General features: G+C 40.1%; 1 long non-coding RNA gene across 1 annotated transcript in view; it reads right to left on the reverse strand.

The window, feature by feature from the left end:
* Positions 1-25,832, reverse strand: part of LOC139076450 (uncharacterized) — a 39,938-nt gene extending 14,106 nt beyond the window's left edge. Inside the window, exons 1-3 of the long non-coding RNA XR_011528230.1 lie at positions 25,778-25,832; positions 23,669-23,761; positions 23,056-23,174 (exon numbers count right to left, since the gene is read on the reverse strand). This is a non-coding gene — a long non-coding RNA (uncharacterized lncRNA). The remainder of the gene's footprint in view (positions 1-23,055; positions 23,175-23,668; positions 23,762-25,777) is intronic.
* Positions 25,833-26,405: the final 573 nt, after the last annotated feature.

A 26,405-nucleotide genomic window follows, 5' to 3' on the forward strand; every position in this document is an offset into this window, starting at 1 on the left:
TATTAACAGTATTCAGTGGTCCTACCACCTTCAGAATTTTCTATTTAAAGAGCAAACATTTCAGGTAGCGCCTAAAGCAACTCACTCTAATATCAGGACTGTGGGGACGAGAAAGGAGCAAGAAAATTGAGATCAAATGAACCTGGTGTTAAAATCTATCCTTGCTGCTTATGAACCTGCCTTGAGACCTTGGGTCGGTTACTTAGCCTCTCTGAACCACAGTTTGTAAAAACAGAGATAATACTATCAATTTTCAGGTTGTTAATAGAGTTAGGAATAATACACATAAGCACCTAGCAGTAAGCGGTCCGGCTGAGGTTAGGCACACAAGAAATTATAGATGATATTACTAAATATCCTGCACAGAAATAAACATGATATTACATTCCCAGAAAGGAATTGCAACGTATTATAAATTAATTTGCTAATTCACATGATTTTCAGTAATTGTGTATTGGTTCTCAATGCCTTTAAAAATAGTCCTAACAGCAGTATCTTAAAGACACTAGAGTCATATTGTCCAGGCCTCATCGGGGGGACCCAGGTGGGATCAAGTGATGTCAGTCCAAGAAAACCAGAATGCAAAGACAGAGGTGTCATGTTTTTAAAGAACTTCTTATTGAGTGTTTAATCACAAGGCTAAGTAATTTATATATATCAGCCTCTTCAATACAACAAATCTACAAGTCAAGTGCGATGTACATACCCACTCTAAAGCTGAGAAAGCTAACAGACAGGGAATAAATTCCCAAGGTCCCACAGCTTCTAAGAAGAGTTGATGAGATTCTAACCATCCCAGTTGGACTCTGGAGCACATGCTGTTAACTTCTATGCCAGGATGAATGTAAGGAGCAGAGCTACAGATCAATTCTGCAATGGAAGAGGCATAACATTAAAGGATTGGACAGAGGAAAGAAGAGAGAGCACATAAATTTTAGCTACAGAAGTCAGGAGACATGGCGAGGTACCAGCAGGTAGAATTGTTTGTTTCAGGGCCAGGGGCAGTCTCTCAAAGGGACCAGACTGAGCTAGAGAAATCAGCATATTTAAATGTAATTTACAGTCTCTTTTTTGAAACTGAAAAGCCCTTTCTCAAAAAGAAAACTTGTATGAAGATATACAAATGGCCAAGAAGCACATGAAAAGATGCTTAACATCACTATTAGAGAAATGCAAATCCAAACCACAATGAGATACCACTTCGCACACTAGGAGAGCTATCAACAAGATAAACAATAATAAGTGTTGACAAGGATGTGGAGAAATTGGAACTGTCTCCCTTTGCTGGCAAGAAAGTAAAATGTGCAGCCACCAGAAAAGTAGTTTGGTGATTCCTCAATAATTTAAACCCAGAATTACCATATGACCCAGCGTTCCTGGGTATATGTCCAAAAGAATTGAAAACAGATGTTCAAACAAAAATGTGTACACAAATCTTCATAGCAGCACTATTCACAACAGCTAAAAGTGAAAACAGCTTAAATGCCCATTAACTGAGGAACCGATAAACAAAATGAGGCATATGTATACAGTGGAATATTATTCAGCCATAAAAAGGAATGGAGTTCTGATACATACCACAACATGGATGAGCCTTAAAAACATTACACTATATGAAAGAAGCCAGACACGAAAAGGTGCATACTTCATAATTTCGTTTATATGAAATCTAAAAATTGAGTTGGCAAATCCATAGAGATAGAAAGCAGATGAGTGGTTGCCAGGGTCTGGGGGCAGAGGGGAAATGGGAAGTAACCACTTAATGGGCATGGGGTTTCCCTTTGGGGTGATGAAAATGTCCTAGTAGTGATGATTAACATTGTTTATGCACTAAATGTCACTAATGGCAAATTTTGTGTTACAAGGATTTTACCACAATTTGGAAAAAGAAAAAGAAAGTCTTTTTGGAAACCCAGTATGTAAAACAGATCAAGGCAGGGGAATCCTGATGAAATCTGGCATGGATGGGGACCATGGGGCCATCTATTCCCAGCCTCTCCAGAAACGTTGTCATTAAAACAGAGGAGGCCAACTTTACTCGTGTAACTCATACCACGCTGCTCTGAGGAAAAGAAGAACTGAAATTTCTCTGTCGCCTATGTGGAACTGTCAACAAAACGTTGCACCAAATGCTAAAGAAGAGTTTTCACTAGCTAGAATGTATAGAATCCACACTAGGAATTTTAATTTTCAAGCAAAAGTAAAAACAAGCCCCTCAAACAAACAAACAAAACTATGGGGGATTTTTAGTTATTTTTAAGGATTTACAGATAGAATACATCAAAGTACCAGAACTTTTCTCTGTTGGCTCTCCTGGAAAAAAAATGTAGAAAGTGGGCTTACTTTATTGCACAAATTGCCATTCCCCCTCATTCTTGCAAAACCAGGCTCTTCCCTTTCATTTTAAGTTTGAGACACGTCTCCCAATGTAAATCCAGCATTTTAAGGTACACTGTATTCATCGCTTTAAAAGTCCCTTCAAGGGGTGGTGGAATCTTTTTGGCCCCTGGTTTACTGACAAGCAGTCCAGCTGGTGTCTTAAGTCAGGATTCAGCCTTTCCCCCAGAATTGCAAATGAATTGAAGAGTGACAGTCCTGCCACTCTAGAACCAGACTTGAACAGCTGGCCTCTTTCAGTCCTAATTTCTTCTTTCCTTTCTCCCACCTGACACTTTCCTACAACTGATTATGAGGATCCTTGTGCTTGCATCTCCACCTGGCAAGGGGGGTCCATGGGATAAGGTCCTTTCTTCCTTCTAAGGAGTAGATTTTCTCAAGAGCGACACAGGAAAGCGTTAAGGTAATGTCGAAGCTGGGCTTTCTTGTCACTGTTTGTGTGTGGCACAGGAAACAGGCTCTCAACATGTTAGTAAGAAGCCTTAAACCCAGATTACGGCACCTCTCTTTCCAGAGTGCTCTTTTTGGATAGGGGGTGAAAGGTCATCCTCTCAGACTGGATAGTTGTACTCAACCAATTACAAGACCCCAGGGTTTCTAAAAAGGGAGCTTTGAAATTCCATCAAAAGGTTTTCATTGATTTACAAAAAACACAATTAAGCAAATGGGAGCATCACTCAAGACCATTTGGTGGAAGAGGTAGCATATTTTAAGTTCTAGTACAATTATTAATAGCAAAACAATATAGATTTAAAAAATTGTAAAAAATAAACTGTGCATTATCTGTGCCAGTTTAATAGACTACATAGTATTTCCATTTATTTCACAGGGTCCAAGTATAAAAAGAGGTGAACATTGTATTACTGAAACACTACAAGTCGGGAAATCTGAGCAGATGCATACAGAGGCAATGCTCAGCAGAAAAGCTACGGATGGCCTCTGACTCCCAATTACACATCTTTATTTTCTCTGGTTAACTTAGGGAATTAAAACTGCTTAAATGAAAAGGAGATTTGATTTCTTTTCCTTTCTCTGTGCATCATTCAACCGAGGACAGAGACTTGCTTGGATTTTCCCTATTCTTGAAGGGCAATTATCAAATGTGAATCTCCAGCATACGGAGGTGTTGAATCACTGTGCGTCTGCGTCAAGGATCGCAGAGCCCATTGCAAGTCTAAAATGCTCTCCTTTGGCCTTAATATAATCAGAGGGAATTTAGGTCAACACTTGTGTCATGATGAGTAAGGTTATCCATAGCTAATACTTGGTTTTCCTGAGTTTCGTTAGGACACTTCATGCAGTTTTTGACAGATCCCTGCACTTTTTCCAAACACAGAAAAATATATCTTGTTGAGAGGGAAACCATTTTGTCAAAGAGGATTTCAAAATCAGAAACAAATGGTTCATTTGAACAAATACATTTACCGTTTCATCTTTATTATCTCATCGTGCACAAAAACAATCACAGTCTTCGAAAACATGTCCTGGCAACTTTTAAGAAATTCTGAATCGTAATAAAGCAGTGCATTACCATTCCCTAGACTGAAGGCTGGAAGTTAGCAAGTTCACACAACTGTGCTGTGAGATGGGGACCGAAATAATCATTCACTTGGTTTCCAAATATTGACTGAGAACTCACTTTGAGGTCTCGGCAACCTCATGGCAAAAGAGAGCAATGATGACTCAGCCCAGAAGAAACCTTAGAGGACTATCATGAAGTACAAAGTGCAGAAGATTCCAACAGAGCGTGACCAACAAAAGAAGAGGAAAAAAGTAAAGGGATTTCAGTTTGTCACACATTATTAAATTAAACATCCAGAAAAAATCAGATTATATTTAGAGGTGAAAAGATAAAATTTTAATGGGAAATTTACAAAGCAGAAACTGGGATCTGATGTCACCCCGGATCCAGAAAGGTAAATAGATAGAGTTGGGGCAGGGACAAAAGTGTTCTCACATTTTCTTGTGAGCTCAGCTCTCGAACAAAGTGCATTAAAGTATCACTTCAGACAATAGAGATGTAATGTCTCTATTACTCAATTTCTTTATTGAAATTAACGTATTATATTAGTTTCAGGTGTACCATGTAATGATTTGATACCTGTATGTATCACAAAATAATCACAATGTCTAGTTAACATCCATCACCTCACATCATTACAAATTTTTTCCTTGTGATGAGAAATTTTAAAATCTACTTTCTTAGCAACTTTCAAATATACAATACAGTATTATTAACTATAATCACTATGTGGTACATTATATCTCCAGGGCTTATTATTCAATTTTTTTTAATGAGGTTGTTACCTGAGGACCTATGCTTATTCCTTCCAAAAAAACAACAGAAAAGCAAAGTTCTTGCTCTTCTTCTGATCATTGAAAACCTTGGGCAATAGCTGGTTCACTCCATTCCTCATCCAATTCTTTAGGAAAACGGGCATTGTGAGTGGAAGAGAACAAGAGTCCCATCTATGTGCATAGAGTCTGAGCAAATCTTTCATAAATCACATGAAAACATAAGCATAACAATAATTGTGCTCATTCACCCAGTAAGTGTTTGTTGAGCAAGCACCCAGCTTGAAATATAGTTCAAAGCCCTGCATATGGGGCTGGCTCCATGGCCAACTGGTTAAGTTCCTGCGCTCCACTGCGGCGGCCCAGGGTTCAGATCCTGGGCGCAGACATGGCACCGCTTGTCAGGCCACGTTGAGGCAGCGTCCCACATCCCACAACTAGAAGAACATGCAACTAAGATATACAACTGTGTACAGGGGGTGTTGGGGAGATAAAGCAGAAAAAAAAAAAAAAAAGATTGGCAACAGTTGTTAGCCCAGATGCCAATCTTATTTAAAAAAAAAAAAAAGCCCTGCATATGCAGCAAGAAACAGACTCAAAGCTTGCCCTCATGGAGTTTCGATTCTAATAGGGAAAGACAGGTAGGATCAATTAAGCAAATAATTGTGTGTTATGTCAGGCAATGATATGAAACGGTGAGTAGGAGAAAAATAAATCAGGAGCAGATCGGGGGCACGGATGTTTTACCTTGAGTGGAAACAGAAGAATTTCCAGAAAGTTGACCCTTGGGCAGAGACCTGAATGAAATGTGTCAGAGCCAGGGATCATCCTGGGAAGGTCATTTCGGACAAAGGGAATCATAGAGGCAAAGACTCACCCACCCATCCACCTACTTATCAAGCAGGAGTGTGCAAAGCATATGTGAATAACAGAAATGCAGTGTGACTGGAGCAGAGTGAGCAAGGTGGGAGGGTCAGACAGGGGGCAAGAAGATAAAACAAAACTGAATCAGAGACAACCAGGGAAAAGATGATGAAGTTACTGAAAAGATTTGATTTGTGAAGATTTGTTGTTCTAGTGAGATGAGAAGCCATCGGAGGGTTTCTAATAGAAGAGTGACATGCTCCCAGAGCAAATCTTCGGAGAGGATTGCAGGAGACCAAGTGCGAGATGGTGGCAGTGGTGACTTGGACCAGAATGAGAAGGAAACACCTCCAGAAAGGCCTAAAGTTTCCACCTTCTCCACTCAATGGTCTTTAAAAGAAGAGAAAGAGTTGCCCAGTGCCAATCAGAAACCGTGGTAGGTGTTTTGGAATTTAGTGCCATCTGTACAGAATCTCAGCTAAATGAGTTCCCCAGTGCCCCACCCCAGTTAAATGACCCCACACAAGACTGGGAAAGTGGGCAAACAGCTTGGCTCCAAATTCCTTGTGTAGGAAGATTAATATTACATGAGTCAATGAATCTTCACTTCTCAAATTGCCGCAAATGAAAGAACTTCCTCTGCCCCCTCAAAACATCTGGATGCTGCCTGCCGAGCCTCAAATCCAAGTGGAAACATCTGGTTATCAGCGAAGAGGTAGAACTGAGTGGCATCTAAATATGAATTTGAAAAGTTGCTGGAGTAAAAGCACTAAAAATAGAAAATGTAGCCTTGTACGATGTAAATCCACAGTATACTTACGTGTGCTTACTTATTTTTTCTGACTCCTTTACCCATGAGCACTGCCCACATCATGGGAAAGAGACACAGCTTGACGATAAAGAAATGCTGCTCTGTTACAAGCAGGCCTTTCCCAGTTGATCTGACTATTAACCACTGAACATGTAGCCTGTTTTGGTCTTTCTGCTTCGGGTAGTTAGGTTTCCCCTGTGACTCTGGAAATCTGGAATTCATGGGTAATTTTGGCCCTGGCCAATCTGAACTCCCACTCTGCATGCTTTTTGTATGACTGGCTTTCACACAGGAGGTTCAAGAGAAAAATAGCAGCAATGTGTATGAGAGGGAGAAATGTGTACATTCGTCATTTTATTCAGTGCATACTACATTGTCATCACTGTCAAATATAATAAAAGTGCAGCTAAAACACTTAACCACGTATTGATCTGCTCCCACGTCTCCTGTAGAGAACTTAGAGGAACAGAGCCCCTTCCTTATTCCCCTCCAAGCTCTAGTGCAGAGGGGAGCGAGCTTCCTGTAACTGTTTATTTTGGAAACAGTTGAGGAAGCATCTGACCTCAAACTTTCCCATTGTTCAGCTATTGCCATATAATCCCTTGTATGAACTGAAATGTCTTATAAGAAACGTTACGATGAACTTGGGTGGCTTGGGTAGAGGTTGGTTTGTTATTAGTAGGATTATTATTATTATTAACATATGACTTTTGGTAACACTTTTTCTTTTTCAAACCTTATTTATAACTGTATACTTTCAGCCTTATTACTAGTAATTGGAATGAGACCCACCATATATTTGGTGGTTCTCTACGTTATACCGAACTGTACTAAGGGTTTTTCATATAAGCCTGTTTAAATTCTTGTCACATACCTCTGAGGTACGTGGTATTATGGTATTATGTGTATTTTACAGATAAGAAAGCTGAGGCACAGACGAGAGAGATAGCAAAGGAAAGGGACTTGCCTGCTGTCACTCAGAGAGCAACAGGCAGGGCCGGGGTATAAAACCACATGTGACTGATTCTGAAGCCCATGTACTTAACCACTTTGCTAGGTTGCAAGTTCATGTCCAGAATTGGGAAGACATTTTCCTGATGAATAAACGTGTATACTAGAAAGTAAAGCTGAGGCATCTCCACTGTGACCCCGACCCCAAGGTAGAAATCAGGACTCAAATTCCCAGCCTCCTTTGCATCTCCCAAGGTGCCACAGGCATGAGACACACCCATATGAGAATTTGGTTCAGACTCCTGGTGGAGCTTCCATTTTCTTGACATGGGTGGAAACATAAGCCTCCAGCTTTGGGTTGCAAAGTTGAGTTCCCAATGCAGGCCTGGCATCCATCAGTGCAGGCAGCAGCAGAGGTTGCAGAAACGTTCTGAGAGCATTCTGCTCACGAGGGAGCAAGGACAACTGTCTGCTCATGTTACAGTTTTGTGGCCTGATGTAGGATATGATTCTGGAAACTTAGCCTCAAATCTGTTTCTCCAGTCTCCCCAAAGATTCCGTGTGTTACTAATTTCCTTTATTAAATCCCTTTTCTGCTTAAACTAGCTAGAGGAGATTCTGTTGTTTGCAACTTCTAACCCTGAACAACACAGGCAGAAGAAAGATAAATAAGCGGAATCCATATATTTCCCCTCTACTTGCAGCTGTTTCTCTGGTGAGCTGCCATTTTATGTCATCACCTCCACCTCCAATATCCCCCCTCCCCCAGGAACTGTCTGACTCCCCACAGAAGGGACTGAGGCTATGCTATGGGAAATACACCTGACATCTCCCCAGGATGGCATGGAGGTCAGAAAGCAGAAGCTTGGAGCTGTGAAGGGCTTCTCTATGCAGGCAAAAAAAGAGTCTCAGCTTTCACACTGAAGTCCCTCCCATCCACAATGAATCCAGATCTGCTCTGTTACTGGCAGGTTTGAAAACATGGGTCTTTACAATAATACCCAAATCCCTGGGAGTAAAATATGCTAAATTGTGCACAATGGTTTTCCACATCTCTAGCATTGTGTTTACTTCTCTCTGCTGATTCCACACATTTACAGATAAATTTAGGCTCCATTTTATTTCATTAAAGCAAAAGTTGCTCTACTATGTACATAGTTAAGCAGAAAAACTTTCCACCCAAATGTCACTGTTGTCCAAGAGCACAGGTTAGGGCCAGAACTGAAGAGGTGAAGTGAATGGTAGCCTTGACCAGGCCTAAGTAGAAAGCTGAGAGAACCCAACCACAGCGGATGCAAAAGAGTACAGGCAGGTAGAATGGAATATCAGGCTCAGTGGGATCATCCAGCAGACTGTGGGGTAACGGGTGGGCATGCCAGAGGAAGGCCTTGAGCCCAATACAGGTAAGCAGGTAGTAGGAGGTGATTCAGGAGCTCTGACAACAGGTGATGGGTCCTTTCTTTCCCAATCTGAAGAAGTTATATTGAACACTGTCAAACATAACTCCAATTTAAAGTAGCAATGCAAATTCATTCAGGCATAAAGCGAGAGAAAGTTAGATGCCTCAGAAATTCATAATGTCCCTTTTTGGCCATTAGGGTACTGCTTAGTAGCTTATTACTCCAGAGTTTATAAATTCTGGTGAAAGTCTTATATAGCAATCTTCCACTCCTCTTCACCTGTGTTCTTGAAAACTACAAATGGGACTAGACACTTGACAAACTAGAATTTCTAAATTCCCTTAGGGTAATTCCAAACCACGGTGTGTATGCTAAGGTCCAGCGTCCCCAGTGTGTATCTTTTTTTTTTCCTATTAATACCTAAAAGGTAGAAATCCAACCTTAAAGGCAGCAACATATGATACAATGGAAGTTTCAGACTGCAATATAGAAGACAATCCAATTTAATTTTCAATTTGGGGGAGAAAAAAAGCACACATATATATTTTTTATATATTTGTATAATTTTTTTACAAAAGTCAACAAGCTAGCAACAAAATCTGAGAAGACTTCAACTTTCTACTCTTATCTTATCCCCTCCAAACTCACTCATATTATGCACGTTGATGTTCACGATGAAACAGCAAAAATGCATACTTTTTGATCCAATAACTCCACTTCTAAGAAATCCATCTGAGGAGAGGAAATCATATAGGCAGCCAAAATATACATCCAAGATTATTTATAACAGAAACAATTAGAAATAACTACATATCCAGGAATAGGGGAATTATTAATGTGTATTATGTAAAACTATAATAAATACTTATAATGAATGTGATGTCATTATTGAAAATGAAAACTGGGCCAGCCCTGGTGGCCTAGTGGTTAAGTTCAGCATATTCCTCTTTGATCTGGGTTTGGTTTTCATAGTGGTGGCTCACATACAAAAAGAGGAAGACTGGTAGCAGATGTTAGCTTAGGGCAAATCTTCCTCAAGAAAAAAAAGAAAACTTTAAAAAACATTTGATAGTGGAAAAATGTTTATGAAGTGAAAAAGTAGCACTCAGAACTGCATGATGGTGATCCTAATTGCGTGTATTTTTTCTTAACAAAATTCATGTGTGTTAGTTAAAAAGACAGGAAGAGGGGGTGGCCCCATGACCAAGTAGTTAAGTTCACTCGCTCCACTTCAGCGGCCCAGGGTTTTGCTGGTTCGGATCCTGGGCGTGGACATGGCACCGCTCATCAGGCCATGCTGAGGTAGCATGCCACATAGCACAACCAGAAGGACCTGCAACTGGAATAAACAACTATGTACTGGGGAGGCTTTGGGGAGAAGAAGGGAAAATAAATAAATAAAAGCTTAAAAAAAGACGGGAAGGAATAATGCTAAAATATTTGCAGTAATGGAATTTTCAACGACTTTTCGTTTTCTTCTCCACAGTTTTCTTTATTATATTACAGATTCTTTTTATATATTTGGAAAAATCAGTAGCTATGACTTACAAGCACTGAAATAAAGCCAAACCCTGACCAGGCAACACCTCTTCATTTCCCAACCTGGTTTTAGGTTCAGATAAGTGGTCTGATCCTCTGACCCGAGGTCTATCTACTGGGGAGTGAGAGAAGGGCAAAATAGGGTACAGGGGTCACAAGTCAGAATGGTCTAAGAAAAAAATATTTTATTGTGAAGTAATTTGCTTCATATCCTGAGAACAGCTTCCAGAAGGTGACAGAAATCTGTTTACCCTAAGGATGGGCTGCTTAGGATCAGCTAGAAATTACCTCCCGTATTTCTGACAACCCCATTCTCAGCCATTATTCCCTCTTGCATTTTCTGCTTGAATCTGTTGCAAAACCCTCTTGTTCTGTAAAGAGCTTCCTTCCTTTATGGGTGTGTCTTATTTGCTGTGTATTTACCATGATGGCCTCTGTGTCTTATACTTCCAAATCAAGAGTCAGGGAATTTGATCTTACACTGAGAAGAATATTTGAAATTTTTTCTATCCTAGAAAATCTGACACCTCTAAGTACTCTGAATTTACTTTCAATAAGTTTATTTAATATGATGAAGATAAAATTGATGGTGGTACTGCTGACAATGATGACGACGAATGACCCAGTTTCGTTATCTGTAAAATGAGGAAATATTTATTTCACGGGGTTTTTGGAAAGAAGATAATGAGATGATTGTATATACAGGCCATAACAATGTCTGGCAAGGAATAATTTTAAACATTTTATGTTCCATTGGGATTTCTGGTTCCTAGAAGACAAACTGTTCAAAAGGAAGAAAGTACCATATGGTGATATCAATATGATGTCCACAAAACTGCAGAGGGGCAGCATAGCAGCCTGGGCTCAAGCCAGACTCCTTGGGTTTGAATTCCTTCCTTGCAAAATCTTGGCCAAGTTACTTAATTTCGTCATACCTCAGTTTCCCCACGTGTAAAGTGGAGCTGATAACAGTTCCTGCTTCATAGGGTTGTTACGGGGATTATGCTAAGCATTTAGGAGAATGCCTGGCAAACAGTAATCACTACACAAGCTAAGGCAAATATCTTTCTATCTGACTTATGTTACAATAAAAGAAAAGAAATTGCCTGGAGAGCAGCACTACTTGCTCTGTAGAACTCGCTGGGATGCCCAGGGTTGTGTGCCCACTGCCTTCCCTTCACTCACAGGGCTTCTTTACATACACGTTCATTTCCTTCGTCCTCAACTCATTAAGTTCTTGATTGCGACTTACTCATTTTCACGTCCCCAAAGCCTAGCACCCTGTAGGTCCATATGAAATGCTTAATGTAGTTAGAACCAGGCTACAATGAGAGCGGGCAATGGATTTTATTAATATCAAGTTATTTTTTTTTAATTGCAGTAACATTCGATTATAACAATATACAGCTTTCAGATGTACATCGTAATATATTTCGAATTCTGTGTAGATTACATCCTGCTCACCACCCAAAAACTAATTATAGTCCATCCCCTCACATGTGAGCCTAATCATCCCTTTTGCCCTCCCCCACCTTCCCCTCTGGTAACCAACAATCCAATCTCCATTGCTATGTGTTTGTTTGTCATTATTTTTATCTTCTACTTATGAGTGAGATCATATGGTATTTGACTTTCTCCCTCTAACTTATTTCACTCAGCATAATACCCTCAAGGACCATCCATGTTGTCACAAATGGCTGGATTTCATCATTTCTTATGGCCGAGTAGTATTCCATTGTGTGTATATACCACATCTTCTTTATCCGTTCATCCCTTGATGGGCACCTAGGTTGCTTCCAAGTCTTGGCTATTGTGAATAATGCCGCAATGAACATAGGGGTGCATGTATCATTATGCATTTGTGTTTTCAAGTTCTTTGGATAAATAGCCAGCAGTGAGATAGCTGGATCATATGGTAGATCTAGTCTTAATTTTCTGAGGATACTCCATACTGCTTTCCACAGTGGCTGCATGAGTTTGCACTCCCACCAGCAGTGTATGAGGTTTCCTTTCTCTTCACATCCTCTCCAACACTTGTTGTTTCCTGTCTTGTTAATTATAATCATTCTTACCGGAGTGAGGTGATACCTCATTGTAATTTTGATTTGCATTTCCCTGATAGCTAATGACATTGAGCATCTTTTCATATGCCTGTTGGCCATCCGTCTATGTTCTTTGGAGAAATTTCTGTTCAGATCTTTTGCCCATTTTTTAATTGGGTTGTTGGTTTTTTTGTTGTTGAGCTGTATGAGTTCTTTGTATATTTTGGATATTAACCCCTTATCTGATATATGTTTTGCAAATATCTTCTCCCAATTGTTAGGTTGTCTTTTCGTTTTGCTGACGGTTTCCTTTGCTGTGCAGAAGCTTTTTGGTTTGATGTAGTCTCATTTGTTCATTTTTTCTTTTGTTTCCGTTGCCCTGTCAGACATGGTACTTGAAAATATGCTGCTAAGACTGATGTCAAAGAGTATACTGCCTATGTTTTCTAATATCAGGTTATTTTATTTCCCCACCTCTCCCCACAAACACACAAAATGTACCCTTTAGAGAGATTTTGGAAGAAAGGACACATTTTACCTTATGCATTGAAAGGAATTAATAAATCTATATTCAGACTTATTTTTAATAAAATTTATATAAAATTGTTAGAATTCTAGCAATTAAAATTACATCGCTTACTGGAATTCCTTTGCCTATTTATAGAGACATTTCCTTTATTTCAATTTGAGCTGCTAAGAAACCTTAAGCAGAAACTATTTAACCAGTTATTTCTATGCTGCAAAGAATAAAAAAAAATTTCCAAGGACTATAGCTCATGCAATACGTGCTGGGTAGAGAAAGCAGGACTCCGCAGGAACACAGCAACAGCAACATTGGACCTCAGTCCAGGAGACTCGGATTCTGGATCCAGTGATCCTGGGGAAGTGTGCGTACCTCTCCAGGTCTGATTTCCTTCTTTGTACAGCAATAGGGCTGCCGAACAGGTCTAGACTTCAAGCTACAGTGGAGCAGCAAAGACTGCTGAATAACTCTGCCCTTGCAGGAGGTGGCAAACAGCAAGGAGGAGGTGAGGAGATGCCCTTAATTAAATGAGTAACTAAAGTTTATTCTGCTTGAAATTTCTAGTTGAAGTTTCTAGATCTTCCAAAACCAGGCTGTCTATCCAGATTTTCCTAAACAGCTCCCAGCCATCCTTAAACTGTTTGCAGAATGGACATTGCCAGGCAAAGTTGTTTCAAGCCCCTTCAGCTCAGCACCACAGATTACTGCCTTCTCATATCAAAGGGGGCTTCCTGCTGAGTTTGTTTACACCATTAAATTTCCTCAAATGTAAAGCCAGGAGAATTTTCCCAGGTGTTCAAATTCTTAGAGGGTGGGGAACGTGTGGAGCCCTGTATTAGATCAATACCACGCTGAAGTGAGATACAAAGAACCTTTTTCACGGTGTCGCCTCCTCCGGAGATCTCTGTTTTAGCGGCACCCTTGGCAGGGACCGCAAGGCCGTCTGTCACTCTCCTGTGACACCGACTGCCCGCCCAGGGCGGTCCCGAGCTCTTTGCTGTCAGCAGCCTGGGGGACCTTGGGCATGGCCTCGATCCGACCTGCGCAACGTGTAAGGTGATCAGAAAGGGCCCACTTGCGGGGCGCCCCTAGTACCTCTGTCGCTTCTGGTCCCCCACCGCGGGGTCGCAGCGCTAGGCACTGGCCAGGAGCCCGAGTTAAATGCAAAGGGAAGGAGATTCCAGAGAGAGCTACAGGTCGAAATCAGCAAGAGCCTGGGCTTCTCCTAGCCAGGTGAAGAGAGCTGGCAAGGTCACCCATGCAGTCACCAGGTGGTGCATTTAATTTAAAACGAGTGTTAACCTTCTTTATACAAAATAACACCAAAATGCAGAGAAGCAGTAAATCCATTGTCGTTAAACAGCGGGGAGCCGCTGGCGCTGGCAGCCTGCCCACCGGCGACGTGAATCGGGCTGGCACCGAGCAGGGTGCGGCGCGGGCCGGCCGGGGCTGCGATCCTGCCCGCCGCGCAAGAGCAGGCCCGAGCTGTGCCCTTTCTGCCCTCCAGATGACTCTTTGCATTCTTGTCAAATATATTTAGAACAAGAGGTGTCCACTTAAAGAGAAACATTTGTTAATCACTTAAATGCAGGCGCTTGGCAGCCCTCCAGTTTCACCTTTATAAATATGTAGGATCGGTTTCCAGCTAAGCAGGGAACTCCTGAGCAAGTTCTCTTTCTCTCCGTGTCCCCTCGAATTGACCTAAGGTGAATGTCCCTAGCACCTTATTAATTTTCTATCCCAGCGGGTTTTCCTGAGTCAATGCCAGCCTTCTATCTGAACGTTGGCGGAGATAAATAAATGATGCACGACAGAGAGAGAAAGAGAGTGGTGTTGCTTTAAGCAAGGGACAGATTAAAGTGAAATTCCTGTTGACTGAGGCGCTGGTGTCGACATCTTCCTTGTTTACCAGCAGCTGTCCCCATTAATGACACTCTGATAACTTGCGGAGGCTGCCCCGCGGTAGGGGTGAAGCAGATAAAGGGGCCTCTGTTTAAACAGTCCAGTCCTCGACCCGCTCCTTGTAACTTGCCTTCATTTAACAATCGCTGAAACTGTTCAGAGAGGCAAACCCTGAGCGCAGAGGTTTTTATTCTCCAACTTTCGAGTTCACAACGTGAGAGCAGCGGCTGCTCCGGCCAGCCCTCTGCGAGCTGATGAGCATTCCAGGAGGGGACACTGGGGGAGGGAGTGGGGAGGGAGTGAGGCAGCTGGTGGGCAAGGTGAGAAGGTCAGCACTAGGTGTCTTGAAGAACTCTTCCCTTTGCTGGAAAACACTGACACCTCCCCACCCCCAACAAGTCTTAGTAACAAACTTGTCGGGAACAAGGTGTGGATTTACTGTTCTCCAGGACTGATTCAGCATTAGGGTTAACCACGCCACCATCACTTTTAAGGCTTGGAACAACCTCCTTCATAAGACTGTAACGTTGTAGGGGACTGTGCCGGGCACCAGGCTAATATCCCGATCTTACAGCTGAGAAAGCAGATGCCCAGGACACTAAGGGGCTTGCCTAATATCACTCAGCAAGCTTAGTGGCAGGATGGGGACTGGAACCCAGGCCCCTGTTCACCGTTCTTTTCAGACAGAGAGATATGTATAAAATATTATATGTACTTTATATCTATATATTTTCACTATATATATAGGAGGATAGGAAGAGGAAACGTGTATGTGTATATGTGAGATCTATGTATAAGATATGCATATATCTTTAAATTTCCTCTTCCTAGCCTAATGCAGTAGGCAGATGGAAGCTATGAGGAAGCCAACACTCTCACCTGGCTCAGGTCCCACCAGGTAGATCCTTGGGCTTCCCTCAAGACCCACCTCTGCCCTGATTATTTCATGAATACAATCCATTTAAAGATCAACAAACCTGGAATCTCATAATCTTTTTCATGCTCTAACCAGTCAAGCAGACACACCTTCAATAACGCAAATGCAGAGAACAAATTTATCTTTGGTTTTAGAAAGTGAAGATGGTGTGAAGTAAATGCTCTTACTTCCATTCACCTCAGTTTTGTCACCTATGGGATATCCCATATCCAACTCAAGAAATATTGAGGAAAAAAAATTAAAAGGCAGATGAAGTATTTTGAGTTGCTCAGAAGAAAGATATTAACATTTTGATACACGTGATTTCCTCAGGAAAGTTCTTTACAATATTTTTAAGGATAAACTACTATAGTGTATTTTCCAGTGGCTTACAATAACGTGAGGTTGATCGCTCATATTCCCAAACTATAGCGACTCCACAGTTTTGTCTTTATAGTAAGGTATTATAAAATTATTTTTTCTACAAAATTTAAATTTAGCTTATAATCTCTTTATGGCATTCTCTTAATTATCAACTGTTCCGGGTTGAATGTGTCCTTCTAAATATATATGTTGAAGTCCTAGTGCCCAATACCCCAGAATAGGACCATATTTGGGGATAGGGTCTTCACAGAGGCAGTTAAGTTGAGTTCATCAAGATGGACCCTAAGGCAACATGACTGGTGTCGCTATACAAAGGGGACGTTTGGACACAGAGATACATGTAGAGGGAAGAAGATATGAAGAGACACAGGGAGAAGATGTCTCCTTATGACCAGGGAGAGAGACCTGGAACAGATTCTCCCTCACAGTCCATGGAAGGAACCAAAGCTGCCAACCTTGATGTTGGGCTTCCAGTGTCCAAAGCTGTGAGACAATAAATTTTTGTTCTTTAAGCCACCCAGTCTGTGGAACTTTGTTACAGAGCCCTAGAAAACTAATACACAAACCAATTTAAACCATCTCAGTAACTTTAAATATCCCCTACAATCAATAGTTCAAAAACTTACAAAATCAACTTAAATGGTTTAAAATTATTGTTCAAGTGTTACATGTAATGGGGAGTAAACAGAACTAATGCTTATTACACATCTCCTATGTCTTGGGCAGGATTTGGGGGACTTTGTATATTTTTGTTCATTTTACGTGTATAAACCATGCTTTCAATAATAAAATTTTATCTAATTCAATAGAAGCATATTTTGTGCAGTAAGAACATTTACAGTAAACATGAGTAATTTAAATGAGTACCAATTAAGGGGATTGTACCTTGCTTAGCATATTTCATTAAATTACATATCATAGAAGGTAGAATCTTCTCTACATTCTGAACAGTAGTACTTTTTGAATTCTTCTCCATCGTTTCTCCCACATTTTTGGTATATAATATAATTGATGGTTGAAAACTTTATAGTAGGTTTTGTCAAGGACCCAATTGCGAACAGAGATTATAAATAAGCACAGTCAGTCAAGAAGGTTTATCAGGTAGGCACTCTGTATAAAGTTCTAGAAGGAGAAGGGAAAGATGCACAGGCTGCACCGCCTATCTCTGGGTAGCCAGGTGTGTAATCGGTGAAAAGGGCCATAAGCAAGTCAAGAAAGCAAGTTAAAATTACCCTTACAAACAATGTCTCATCAGTCCAAAAGAAAAGGCACTCAAGATAGAGGACCACAGATCCTAGATGCTCCAATTTACACCTGCTGTCTAAGCTTAATTGTTAGGAGTGCTATCTTACACTCACCAAAATGTCCAAATTTGATTGAAAAAGTCTGCAGTCACTCTATCTCAGGGTTTCCCAACCTCAGCACTGATAAAATTTTAAGCTGGATAACTCTTTGTTATGGAGTTGATCTGTGCATTGCAGGATGTTTGGCAATATCTCTGGCCTCTACTCACTAAATGTCATTAGCAATGCCCTCACCCAGTTAGGACCATCAAAAATGACACCAGACAGTACCAAATATCCCCTGGGGGGTAAAAAAAACCACCAGTTGAGAACCACTATTCTAGCCCAAGATTACATAGAGGTTAGGAGAGGGTATGTACAGGACTGAAGATTAAACCGTGAAAAACTATCTTGTGAAGGTTAGATTTCAACATCTATAGCTAAGGAAGCTGAATTGGTTGAAGAAAGAGGAGGACATTCTGTCTGGAAAAGAACACATTGAAAGTCAGAAGTACAAGAGAAAGGAGTAAGCAGGAATAAAGATTGGGACATTAAACAAGTTAACCAACCTGTTTGCCAAGCTACAGCTATATCTATCTATCCCTCAAGAATGTTTAAAAAAAGCTAAGTTGTTAAAATGCCTTAATTTGTGGAGGTCTACAGCCCTTGCCATAGTGCACCAGAATTAGCCTGTTTACGTTACTTAGCTTTTTTAATATAGAGAGGCATAGGGTGTCAGCCCACCTCAATCTTTTCCTGAAAGAAGAAGAACAGTTGAGAGCATGATAACAATAATAATAGCAGCTGCTGTTTATTTCATACCTCCTTTATCCCAGACCTTTTGCGGACATTATCTGGTTTAATCCCCTCAAGACCCTGGCAAGAGCAGTATTAACTTCCCTGGGTCTCAGTTTCCTAAACCGCAGAGAGTGAAGGTAGGTGGTGTCATGCATCTATCAAGTATCAAGGCCATGACTTGAATCCAGGTCGGGCTGCGCCCAGCCCATGTCTGTTCTCCTTGCCCCACAGCAATGGGTGGCAAGACAGCAAGCAGAGGAACTTCCAGGTGAAAAGAGAACACAACCAACTTAAGAAGATAGGAAAAAATGATCATTCATACAGAGACTCTGAAAAAATGAGGTGGGAGGGAAGGCTTGCTCTTCTTTTCTTCAAATTAACCTTTAATTATTGCGCGTGTCCTTATCTATCAAAATGAAGTGATCTTTATCTGTTTTTTTTCATTTAGTTGTTAGGCAATCCTTTCAGATTAGGAGTTTCTAGACTAGTTGATGTTTAATAGAAGTGTAACAATATCATTCTGAATACTGGCTGTGGTGAAATCCCTCAAAATGAAGACTTAAACTCTAAATTTTTGTTTAAGACTCTCCCAAGTAAGGATATTCAATATCCAGAGGCAGGCTCTCTTCCCATCTCATTTCATTCTTAGATCTTCACTTAGTAAATTTAGCTCACACTTGCGGCTGGAAGGAAGTTATCTGGTTACAGGGAGATCTCCATGAAGACATGAGGAGTATCAGTTATTACCATCACTTGCTTTTCTTTGCCTTTATCTCACTCAGCCAACTGGGGAAAGACAAAGTCCTCACGGCTCCAAGCTTGTGGAAAAGAACCTTCATTTAAATGTAGTCACGTGATTTGTACTAAGCAAAATTATGAGTACTTCTACAGAGAGAGGTAGGATGTAGCTGGGCCAGAAAGTACACTTTGCCTGTCCACATTGGACCAGCATGGCGTCTTACATCTGCTGTTTCATTGTATTAACCCCAAAACCCAGAGGTAGGAGATGTTTTATAACCTCATTACTCAGGTGAAGAAAAGGAAGATCTAGAGAAATTAAGCAACTTGCCCGAGGCCACATGGCTGGGAAGTACTGTAGTCACAGCTCAAACTCAAGTCTGCTTCATCTCAGAGCCTGTATTCTTTCAACTAACACAAGCAATTCAAGGGAAATTTAGCTATTTAGCTTTGGAAAATGAAAAGAACACGTTCCCAGCCTACCTCAGAGAAGATAAGGTGAACCCTAGGTCAAAGGAGAGGGACCAAGTCTTTCAGGTTCCCAGAATGCAGCTCTCATTGGCACCCTGCAGTGCACTAAATGACACCCCCTCCTAGGAGAGTAGTAGTTGAACATTACCTTGTTGTCTGAAAGACTTAATGACTCCCCGTTTCCAACCCTCAGAATGTAAACATTGTGCTAGACTGTGGCTTTCAATCATCATTTCCAGCATAGATGATATTGCAAAAAGTTCAAGCAGAAGCACATAAGTTCGCTGGGACCTGAGCACAGGCTTTTTCTCTTGCTCATGCTCCTGTGTGGGCCATCTGCCAGGACCCTCAGAAGAGGGGACATCCAGCTCTCCCCAACTGGGCACAATCTTATTCCTGGATGGACCACTTGTCCGTGTGCACTGCAGTTTCATGGAAGGATCCAGGAGAGCAAGTGCTGAAGGCGCAAAGAGGCTGGAGGGTTTCACAGGCCGCCCTCTTGCCCCTCATTCCTCGGCTCATCTCCTACTCCAGGAAGAGTTTGCAATAGGAAGGGAAATCCACTGGGTCTGTTTCTACAGAAAAATATGAGTGTGAGGGAGTACAGGATTATGTGAGGGGAGCTCATAAACTCCCAAATGTGTGCAGGCCTCTATGTCTTGCTTCAACAAATACTTATCTACTGTCACCTGAGTGGCAGGTGCCCTTCTAAGTACTGGGGATACAGTTGTAAGCAAAACAAAGTGCCTCCATGTAGCTTATATACTTATAGGGGAAAGAGAAGACCCAGGAGCAGATATAGGAAGTCAGAGGATGATGAGAGAGGGAGAGATGCAATGTTCTACAGTGTATTCATACAAGATCCTTACAAGGAGGTGACATGAGAGCAGATAACCAAATAAAGCACACGAAGGGGCCACAAAGATATCTGAGGAAAAGGATGTTCTAGAGAGAGGGAACCACAGGTATAAATCCCCAGAAGGAGGCCAGTGTGGTAGAAGGATGGAGGAGAGAACAGAGTATTCAACAGACGAATAAACCACTGGGAGATCCACTTCATTAATTTTAACTGCTTTATAGTATTCCTTGTAGGAATAAACCATATTCATTAATACTTCTGTTGACATACGTTAAGGTGTTTCCAGTTATCCATATCAAATCATAAGTTATGATGCATGTGGTAACGTTTTCTCTAATGTATGTATAAGGAACTGGAATTGCTGACCATAGCGAATGAGCATCTTCAGCTTTGCTACATATTGTCAAATGATTCTCCAAAGGGATTGTTCTCATTTACAGCTCCTACAACAGTATATGAAAACTCCCTTTTCCTAACATTTTCTCCAGCGTTTGGTGTTAGCAGATTCTTCGTTTCTAAAAAATTTCTACCCATCTGATGAGTTTGAAACAATCTATCTTTGTCATTTTAATCTGTATTTCCTTGATTACAAAATAAGATGGAGAGGTGCATTTTTTTCAAAGGTTTCTTGTTGATTCAGCTTTCCACTTTCATGACTGACCTTTCATATCCTTTGCTCATTTTTCTATGGTCTATTTATCTCTGATTAACTTGTAGGACGTTTTAATATATTCTTGATATAAATTATAAGAATTAAAAGATATTATCTTGGAATGTAGGGCTTTAGAAAATATTTTTGGGTATCTGTAAACAGAAAGAAGAGTTTTCATTTAATTTAATCAAATTCATTAATCTTTTTAAGATTTGTACTTTCCATATTTAAAAACTTGTATCCTCTTGTGATGTCATAAATACGTTCTCTTCCATTTTTGTCTAAGAATTTTAAAGCTTTGCTTCCTGATTTTACTATTTTCAGTGTATTTTTGCGTATATGTAAGATATCTATATCTATTTTCTTTCACGTGGAAAGCCATTCTTTCTCCATTGGTGAGTGAGACCACCTTTTATCCACTCCCCATGTCTATGTGGGTCTGTTTCTGGGATCTTTATTCTACTACCTGTGTACCACCAGCACACTATTTTGAATACGATAGCTTTAAAATAATTCCATCTCTAAATGGGTGTGTGCTGCTTCTTGACTTTTTCTCTTCAAAATCACCTGAGCTATTTTGGGCCCTGACTCCTGAAGAAGCATGAAATAGTTCCATATGAACTGACTAGCTTTGTGAAAAAAAAAACCCTGTTGAAGTTTTAATGAAAATTTTAGATTAGTTTTAGGATAATTGATCTCTTTAGGAAAATAAATCTTCTTGCCTATGAAATATATCTCCATTTATTTGTCTTTTTTGTATCCCTTCAATAATATTGTACAATAGATTCTACACAGGTCATCTACGTCTTTGCTTAGATTTATTTCTACATACCTAGTGGGTATTAGACATGCAGACCTTTAAAGATTACATTTTTTGATTGGTTATTGCTGATATTTAGGGACACAATTAATTACATTCATTAATATTTATATACTGACCCTGTATCTGTCAAATTTCTGAAATTCTTCTACATTTTCTATCAAAAAACTTATACTGTCTGTAATCATGACAATTTTTCATTCCAATAATTATGGTTCATATTTCTTTTTTTTGTATAGTGTGCTGTCTAGGACCTAGATATGGTAATAAAGGACTTCATTGTCTTATTCCTCACTTTGAAGGTAATATTCCCAATATTTTAGCATCACACATGACTTTTGCTTTAAATGTTGGTAGATATTTTATCAAATTAAGAAATTTCCTTTTGTTCCGAAAAAGTTCAAAAAATTCTGATACACTTGTGGAAATTTAATTGCTATTCCTGGACTGGTATCCGGCATGATGAATGTGGTCCATTCTCCATCAATAGAATGATAAATAGTAACAATATAAATGTCTACGTGTTCATAGTGTTTATAGAGAATATACTTGCTGGTTGCTCTTCTGTGGGCTAACATTTGAGATTTAGTGGTGGAGCAATGTAGCATTTTCTATAAAACAGTCTTTTTGGGTTTAAAATAGTCTCTTTTGAGTAGCATCACTAGTGTTTAGCTTTAGATCCCTAGAGTGATGGAACTCTCTCTTTTCTCACAAAAGTAAAGTTATGTTGAGAGCTCAAAATGTAGAAAATTAAATATTAGAAAATTCTTACAAAAAGTCAAGAAATTAGCAGACTATACTAAGTTCCATTTCAAATTTCTTATTCTAACAGCATTTCAGAAATGACTTGGGGTTTCAAATGCCTGTTGAGGTGACATTCACATTTCCAGATTAATTTACTTTAAATGAGTATATTTTTCAATAACTTTGTTGATTGGTCCAAGAATGTTTACAAGTCTCTGTCTGTTTGGGTTTTATCACTAATCACACCCACTTCTCTAAGGGTAAAAAAATGATATGTTTTTAACTAGATATAACTGAAATTGAAAAATGACATAATAATTAAAAACCTTTCAGAAATACAACATAAACTATTTGAAGGAGAGAGAGATCGAATTATTGGAAATATACCAGGGTAATCCACAGCTTCACAGAAAGAACTAAGGAAACAACATACCTTCAAGGGTCTCTAGGATTAGAATCAGATACAAGATACTCTTTTCTCTCTCTCTCTATCATCTCTTCCGTTCATCCATCATATTTCTCATCTCTGCTTCTCTCACTGAGCCTTTTTCCAGTAGTAGAGAACATGGACACTCTGCATAATGTTTGAAAGGTCCCTAAGACCACCCTCAGGTTCAATAATTCACTAGCAAGATTCACAGTTCTGAGAAAAGCCATTATACTCACAGTTAGAGTTTATCACAGATAAAAGAAATGGATTAAATTCAGCAAAAGGAAGAGGCACGTAGGGCAGGGTCCAAGACATACAAGGCATGTAGCTTCCAGTTGTCCTTTCCAGTGGAATCCTGCGGACAGCACGGATTACTCTCAGTGACAATGTGTGGCAACATGCACAGAATACTGCCAACCAGGGACGCTCACCCAAGATTCGTTGTCCAGAGTTTTTATTATGAGTTGGCTATGTAGACAGGCTGATCACCCACATGAATAGCCTTATTCTCCAGCCCCTCTAGAGCTGGTACCACATGGCCCAAGGCCTTCCACCAAAAATTATGTCGTTAGCATAGACTATCTGACCTGGCTCAAGAGCCCTAGGTAAACAAAGACATAGACATTCTTATTGGGCAGGACATTCCAAGGATTTACCGATTATCTCCCTGGGGCTGGGGGCAAAGGACCAAACCTTTCTTTGGGCAAAGTTAATCCTTTACTGCACATCCTGAGTCATGGAGTCACATCTTTATCAACCTGGGAAGGAAGAATTATATTCCCTGCTGCTTGTAGTAGAACAAATCCCAGGGGAGAATTCTGATAGGCCCATCTTGGGCCACATGCCCACCTTCGTACCAACCACTGTGATCCAGGGAATGAGGAACGTGATCCACCCAATCTGTGCCAAGGGTTCAGCTTCTAAATCAGAGAACTGGAGCAGCTATGAGAAAGATTTCATGTTTGTCAATGAAAAGAACCACAACAATTACTACAACAATAACCTTAGACGTTAAAAAGGAAAAAAGGCCATAGAGTATTATCTTGCTTTTCTTCTTTTGGATTAAGTTCTATTTGCTGAATCTGGATATGAGTAGATTTAAGACAAGTAGGTCTTCTCTTAAAATGACTGACTGTGTGTATGATACCAGAAACATCCAGTAATTTTTTCATATTTTTGTTATCAGTAGGAGAAAATATAAGTCAAAACAGCCAAGTGAGTGAGATTTTTATTTGTCGATGATTTTTGCCACTTGACTATAACTCAGCCTGTTTTCAAAATTTTTGTTTTGCATACTATGAGTCCTGCTTGAGATATCATTACTTGTGGTGAGAACCAAAATTCCAGTTTTATTATTATAACTCAAAAACATTATGAGTTTTAAGACAACAGGAAATTATTAGAAATCTGGATTTAGAAGAAATGTTATCACAAACATCCTTTCATAGCAATCATTTAAATTGTCACACTGTGGTTTAATTGCATACTTATTAATGCTTTTATAGAGAATAAATCTTAGCATGGAAAAAGTTGGAGACTGGAAGGTTATATCAAACTGAAAATAAAAATATCTTTAAAAGCATTCTCTTAAGCTCATTTCCTGTAGACAAGACAACCCCAGATAGTCTTTGAAGAGATTACCCAATTAAACTCTGGTAATAGAGGTTCTTCAGATTGTTTTTTTAAATATTCCTGACTTGAAAAAAATGCCCTAGATTTAATAGGGTATCATAGGACATAGGTCTGTGGCACCTGTGATTTTAGCTAAGTTCACTGAGAAACTAGATGCAAAGTCAATGCTAGTACACAAATCAAACCTCCTATCAGGGCAATGCACTTGGCATACTGCAGACTGAAAAATAATAATGATAATTATTATAATGATAAGTCATCTAGCCTCACAACAATCTAATTTTTATATGTTTGTTTTACAAATGTGAGACATGCCTGTCAAAGAACAGGACGTCCATGGCCCCAGGGCCACCGTAACAGGTGACAATGCAGAGATTTGAACTCCAGGCTCACTCCAGAGCTGTAGGCTTGATCAGGTAACCTGAGGAAGACAAAGCCACCTCCTGAAATCATTATCAGTCCCAGGTTGTCCCTCAACACTGGTGTTGACCTGCACAGTCTCGTGTCAATGTTTTCAGCAGTGGAACTGACTTCTTTGATCACCCATCTCCCACGATTGTCCGTGGTTTCCTAACTTCATGCCTCTAAGCACGTGGAAAGTGGCGCTGTGGGGAAGGTGGCGAGGAAGAAGGAAGGAAAATCACTGCAGCTGGATGGGATAGTATAATCTCATCCAACTGTTCTTTAAGGCTCAGTTCTAATCTTATCATCTCCCCAAGCCTTCTGGATTGTCTCAAAGTACAAGCTCTTGACCACCTTGCCAAAGACCTGCCAGGTTCTGGTTGGCAGACAGCTGGGATCCCTCCATCCATGACTCCCTAGTGCCTGCGAATGCTAAACCTCACATACCCCCAGACTGGACAGCCCCTGTCAGGCTGGCCATAATGCAAGAAACAAACATCGTCTATGGCCACGCTTTAATTTAGACCTCGTTAGTAGTGAAGACGTTTCTGATAACAATTTTTTAAACCATCTAGTTATTTGTACAATTTCAAGAAGTTGTATGTTTATTTTTCTTAGCTGCTTAAGTTCAATTGTTGCTATTTATCTTGAAGTAAGACTAAATATTTTAAAATTTGGAATGACAAGCTGATATGGCCCAAATTCTTTTGCCTCGCCAAAGTCTAATTTTTTATAAGGATACAGTTTGCAAATTTATTTTGGAAAGGCCAGTTGCCTCAGAAAGTCATTCTCAAGCTGAGTGAATTTATCAAACCTATATTATTTTTAGCCTGTCTAATCCTTTTTCCAATTCCTTGATGGTCATAATGTATAAAAAACAGAAAAAATAAGCGGGCTCAAAACATGCCAAAAATAAAAACTTACGATTTCGAGCCTTTATAGATTGTCTCTCTCCTCATTGGTGTTTTGAAAAAGTTTTAATCTGAGAAAGAAAAATAATTCTATCACCAGTGATAATTTGAGTTCATGCAAGGACTTTTATATAAAGTGCTCAAATAATTTTTCATTTAGGCTCAAGATAAGCAAGTAAAACAAATAGATGATAATAATAACAGTAGCATGGTTCTCAAACACTCACTATGCGTCAGGCACTTGACACATATCCTCGCATTTAATCCCCACAGAAAGGCAATTTTTATCATCTACTTACAAATAAAGGAACTGAGATTCAGAGAGATGGAGTAACTGGTTAAAATTATACAGAGATGCTCAGGATTTGAGCCCAGGTTGTGTGTCTCTAACCTTAAGTACTGTGTTGAGGCGATTATGCCAAAAGGGCTTCTGATCTTGACTGCGGAGGGCAGCCTGGAGCAAAGCTCCAGGTTCCCTCTCCACCTGACCTCACACCACCAAAGGCTAAGGGTCACCAGACTGTCGCCCAGCTAGTTCACGACCAGCCAGGATGGGATGAGAGATGCGTTGCTGTTCATGCAAATCTTTCTTTCAATACTAGATACATCTGTGATAGCAGCAAACTGTCCTTATTATTTCA

This window comes from Equus przewalskii, chromosome 1, assembly GCF_037783145.1.
Source record: "Equus przewalskii isolate Varuska chromosome 1, EquPr2, whole genome shotgun sequence".
NCBI lineage: Eukaryota > Metazoa > Chordata > Mammalia > Perissodactyla > Equidae > Equus > Equus przewalskii.